The sequence below is a fragment of the Scylla paramamosain genome, chromosome 33 (genome assembly GCF_035594125.1).
Source record: "Scylla paramamosain isolate STU-SP2022 chromosome 33, ASM3559412v1, whole genome shotgun sequence".
NCBI lineage: Eukaryota > Metazoa > Arthropoda > Malacostraca > Decapoda > Portunidae > Scylla > Scylla paramamosain.
The window spans coordinates 2,359,131-2,365,000 of record NC_087183.1 but is presented as its reverse complement, the minus strand read 5'-3'; positions in this window follow the sequence as shown (position 1 = coordinate 2,365,000).

Below are 5,870 nucleotides of genomic sequence, written 5' to 3'. Positions count from 1 at the left end.
CAAATTTATTTCATTCAAAGAGCACTTTTATCAGAAAGGATAGGAGAATAATGTCTGCTATCGTTTTTTTCTTGTACAATATTTTTTTTTTATTTCGATAAAGAAATGAAAAAATAACTCAAATATTTGTCAAAAAATCAAAATCAACTCCAAACTAAAATTCCGATAGCAGCCTTTGTTCGCCTCTCATAGTTCCATAAGCTGCAATAACCCATATATATATATATATATATATATATATATATATATATATATATATATATATATATATATATATATATATATATATATATATATATATATATATATATATATATATATATATATATATTACAGGAATAATAACGGAGATCATTTTTATATGCCAAAATCCACCATTTTGAGATATCAATCAATAACCTTTAATTTACCTACCACAGCTAGGAACTTAAAATTTTCATGATATATACATCAGAATATGTTGGAAAAACAGACAGTTTAATTTAGTTACTGCAATGGTTCTGTACATACGCCTAAAGTGATTCATGATTTCACGCTTAATTACCGTGGGGGGACGAGAAGAGGGGGAAAGAATTTTGCTATATTCCACCATACTTCTTAGTAAACCAGTTTTTCACTGCTTAAAATAAATAAAATATTAATGCAATATATATATATATATATATATATATATATATATATATATATATATATATATATATATATATATATATATATATATATATATATATATATATATATATATATATATATATATATTAGGGAAAACGGACAAGGGCAACAAAATATAAAAAAAGATCCACAGAGATACCAGTCTTCGAATAGGATCCAAAGGGGTAGTCAAAGATTGAAGGATAAGTGTCTTGAAACCTCCCTCTGGAAGGAGTTCAAGTCATAGGAAGATGGAAATACAGAAGCAGGCAGGGAGTTCTAGAGGTAAAGTGATGAATGATTGAGAATACATGAGAGAGGTGGAGAGAATAAGGATGGGAGAAAGAAGAAAGTCTTGCGGAGGAAGGACGCGGGAGGAGGGGAGGCATGCAGTAAGCAAGATTAAAAGAGCAGTTAGCATAAAAATAGCGGTAGAAGATAGCTAAAGATGCAACACTGCGCCGATGAGAAAGAGGCTGAAGACAGTCAGTTAGAGGACAAGAATTGATGACAAAAAAAAAAGTTTTTGATTCCATCCTGTCAAAAAAGAGCGGTATGAATGGAATCCCCAAGACATGTGAAGCATACTCCATACATGAACGGATAAAGCCATTATACAGAGTTAGCAGCTGGGAGGGTGAGAAAAACTGGCAGAGACGTCTCAGAACGCCTAACTTCATAGAATCTGTTTTAGCTAGAGATAATATGTGAAGTTTCCATTTTAAATTATAAGAAAAGGACAAACCGAGGATGTTCAGTGTAGAAGAGGGGACAGGTGAGTGTAATTGAAGAAGAGGGGATAGTTGTCTGGAAGGTTGTGTTGAGTTTATAGATGGAGAAATTGAGTTTTTAAGGTATAGGACAATATCGAGTTTGCTCTGCCCCAACCAGAAATTTTGGAAAAGTCAAGAGTTTTATGGCTTCCTTGCATGAATTCTTTACTTCCTGAAGGGTTGCACTTCTACAAAAAGACATGGAAAAGTATGGGGTGGTATCATCAGCGTAGAAGTGGATAGGACAAGAAGTTAGGTTTTGAAGGTCATTGATAAATAATAGGAAGATAGTGGGTGACAGAACAGAACCCTGAGAAACACCACTGTTAATAGATTTAGGAGAACACTGACTGTTTACCACAGCAGCAATAGAACGGTCAGAAAGGAAACCTGAGATGGAGTTACAGAGAGAAAGATAGAAGCCGTAGGAGGGTAGTCTGGAAATCAAAGCTTTGTGCCAGACAATATCAAAAGCTCATGATATGTCTAAGGCAACAGCAAAGGTTTTACCAAAATCTCTAAAAGAGACTCAGTAAGGAAAACCAGATCACCAGTAGAGTGACCTTGACGGAACCCATACTAGCGATCAGATAGAGGGTTGTGAAGTGATAGATGTTTAAGAATCTTCCTGTCGAAGACAGATTCAAAAATTTTAGATTGGCAGAAAATTAAAGCAATAGGACAGTACTTTAAGGGATTAGAACGATCACCCTTTTTAGGAACAGACTGAAAGTAGACAAACTTCCAACAAAGAAAGATAGATGTTGACTGACAGATCACAGGAGGAGGCAGTAGACACCTGCCGAAACGATAATTACTCCCAGTGAGGTCTAAAGCACTGTTCAGGGGGTGCTGTGAACTTATCATTAAACCCAGCTGTGACCTCACTGAACGTTTTCCTTTGTGTCTCACAACACAAGGAAGCAGTCACAGCCTGCCCTCTAAAGGCAACTCTCTTCCTCCACACAAAACTACAAGCACCTAATAACACACACCCTTCACTCAAAAATGTTAAAATCATCATGGCTACTCCTACACTAGCCTCGGAGTCCCCATCTCGTGAGGTGACCATAAATGTCCCCAGGTCGGACTGCCTTTCTGTCGACGGTCCTAAGTGTCTTGATACCCCCCTCAACTTTTTCTTCATTAACTTCTGCAACATTCGCGGTCTAAGATCTAATTTTCAATCTGTAGAACACCACCTCTCCTCTTCTAAACCTCATCTTCTTATCCTCACTGAAACTCAGGTGTCTGAGGGAACTGACAGTAGCCCCTTTTCTGATACCTCCTACTTTCTCTATCCTCATTTTCGATCCAAAGCTGGATGCTGCGTTTATGTGCGCAATGACTTAACCTGCTCTCGTGCCCACGCTCTTGAATCTTCCGATTCTTGAATTGACTCTTGAATTCTTCCTAACTCCTCTGAGAATAAGAAATTCTTTGACTACTTAACTTCCAAAGCGGAGCACATTCTGACCCTCTTCCCTTTTGCAGAGATCTCCATTCTTGGAGACTTCAATGTTCACCACTAGCTTTGGTTTCCTCTCCCTTCACTGACTATCCTGGTGAACTAGCCTACAACTTTGCTATCCTCCATGACCTAGAGCAATTGGTGCAACACCCTACTCGTATTCCTGACCGTCTTGGAGATACACCCAACATTCTTGACCTTTTCCTGACCTCTAATCCTTCTGCTTATGCTGTCACCCTTTCTACTCCGTTGGGCTCCTCCGATCACAATCTCATATATGTATCTTGTCCTATCGCTCCAATCCCTCCTCAGGATCCCCCTAAGCGAAGGTGTCTCTGGCGCTTTGCCTCTGCTAGTTGGGAGGACCTGAGGAGGTATTTTGCTGATTTTCCTTGGAATGACTACTGCTTCCGTGTCAGAGACCCGTCTTTGTGTGCTGAGCGCATAACAGAGGAAATAGTGTCTGGCATGGAGGCGTACATTCCTCACTCTTTTTCTCGTTCCAAACCTTCTAAACCTTGGTTTAACACAGCTTGTTCTCGTGCTATACATGATAGAGAGGTGGCCCACAAAAGGTACTTAAGCCTTCCATCACCAGAATCTCATGCACTTTATATTTCTGCCCGGAACCATACCAAGTCTGTTCTCCAACTAGCCAAAAACTCCTTCATTAACAGAAAATGTCAAAACCTTTCAAGATCTAACTCCCCTCGTGATTTCTAGCATCTAGCCAAAAATATCTAGAATAACTTTGCTTCTTCTTCTTTCCCTCCTCTATTTCAAGCAGATGGCACCACTGCTATCACATCTATTTCTAAAGCTGAACTCTTCGCTCATACCTTTGCTAAAAACCCTACCTTGGACGATTCTGGGCTTGTTCCTTCCTCTCCTCCACTCTCTGACTACTTCATGCCACCTATTAAAATTCTTCGCAATGATGTTTTCCATGCCCTCGCTTGCCTAAACCCTCGGAAGGATTATGGACCTGATGGGGTCCCACCTATTGTTCTCCGAAACTGTGTCTCCGTGCTTGCATCTTGCCTAGTCAAATTCTTTCAGCTCTGTCTGTCATCATCTACCTTTCCTTCTTGCTGGAAGTTTGCCTACATTCAACCTGTTCCTAAAAAGGGTGACCGTTCTAATCCCTCAAACTACCGTCCTATTGCTTAAATTTCCTGCCTATCTAAAGTTTTTGAATCTATCCTCAACAGGAAGATTCTTAAACATCTATCACTTCACAACCTTCTATCTGATCGCCAGAATGGGTTCCGTCAAGGCCGCTCTACTGGTGATCTTCTGGCTTTCCTTACTGAGTCTTGGTCATCCTCTTTTAGAGATTTTGGTGAAACTTTTGCTGTTGCCTTGGACATATCAAAAGCTTCTGATAGAGTCTTGCACAAAGCTTTTATTTCCAAACTACCCTCCTACGGTTTCTATCCTTCTCTCTGTAACTTCATCTCAAGTTTCCTTTCTAACCGTTCTATTGCTGCTGTGGTAGACGGTCACTGTTCTTCTCCTAAATCTATTAACAGTGGTGTTCCTCAGGGTTCTGTCCTGTCACCCACTCTCTTCTTATTATTCATTAATGATCTTCTAAACCAAACTTCTTGTCCTATCCACTCCTACGCTGATGATACCACCCTGCACTTTTCCACGTCTTTTCATAGACGTCCAACCCTTCAATAGGTAAACGTATCACGCAGGGAAGCCACAGAACGCTTGACTTCTGATCTTTCTAAAATTTCTGATTGGGCCAAAGCAAACTTGGTATTGTTCAATGCCTCAAAAACTCAATTCCTCCATCTATCAACTCGACACAACCTTCCAGACAACTATCCCCTCTTCTTCAATGACACTCAACTGTCCCCTCTTCTACACTGAACATCCTCGATCTGTTCTTTACTTATAATCTGAACTGGAAACTTCACATCTCATCTCTAGCTAAAACAGCTTTTAGGAAGTTAGGCGTTCTGAGTCGTCTCTGCCAGTTTTTCCAACCGCCCCCTCAGCTGCAAATTCTGTACAAGGGCCTTATCCGTCCATGTATGGAGTATGCTTCACATGTCTGGGGGGGTTCCACTCATACTGCTCTTCTAAACAGGATGGAATCGAAAGCTTTTCGTCTCATCAACTCCTCTCCTCTAACTGACTGTCTTCAGCCTCTCTCTCACCGCCGTAATGTTGCATATCTAGCTATCTTCTAACGCTATTTTTATGCTAACTGGTCTTCTGATCTTGCTAACTGCATGCCTCCCTTCCTGTCGCGGCCTCGCTGCACAAGACTTTCTTCTTTCTCTCATCCCTATTCTGTCCACCTCTCTAATGCAAGAGTTAACCAGTATTCTCAATCATTCATCCCTTTCTCTGGTAAACTCTGGAACTCCCTGCCTGCTTCTGTATTTCCATCTTCCTATGACTTGAATTCCTTCAAGAGGGAGGTTTCAAGACACTTATTCATCAATTTTTGACCACTACTTTGACCCTTTTGTGGGACTGACATTTCAGTGGGCATTTTTTTATTGGATTTTTGTTGCCCTTGGCCAGTGTCCTTCCTACATAAAAAAAAAAAAATAAATAAATAAATAAATAAATAAATAAATTTCCTTCTAGATGTTGTCTACTCATTATTTGCTAATAATATTAGTTTAAAATGAAAATTTCTGTACTGTTTCTTTCAGTAAGTTTTCGAATGAAGAATAAATTATTCCCAGTTTATTTTTACTTTAAAAGTCACATTAAATTGTGCATTTCACTATTTTACCATTATTATAAATCATAATTGTTACTGGATTGATGTAGTTTATCATTCATTCACATAGCAAGTACTGTGTACTAAGGCTTCTTTAAGGCACTATTTGTCTTATAAAATAATATGGTGTAGTCATTATAAAAACATATTGGTTGTAAAGATGGACTTTCATACTTATTATCTTACAATTAAAATTATTGGTAATGCTTAAATGAAAATAATACCA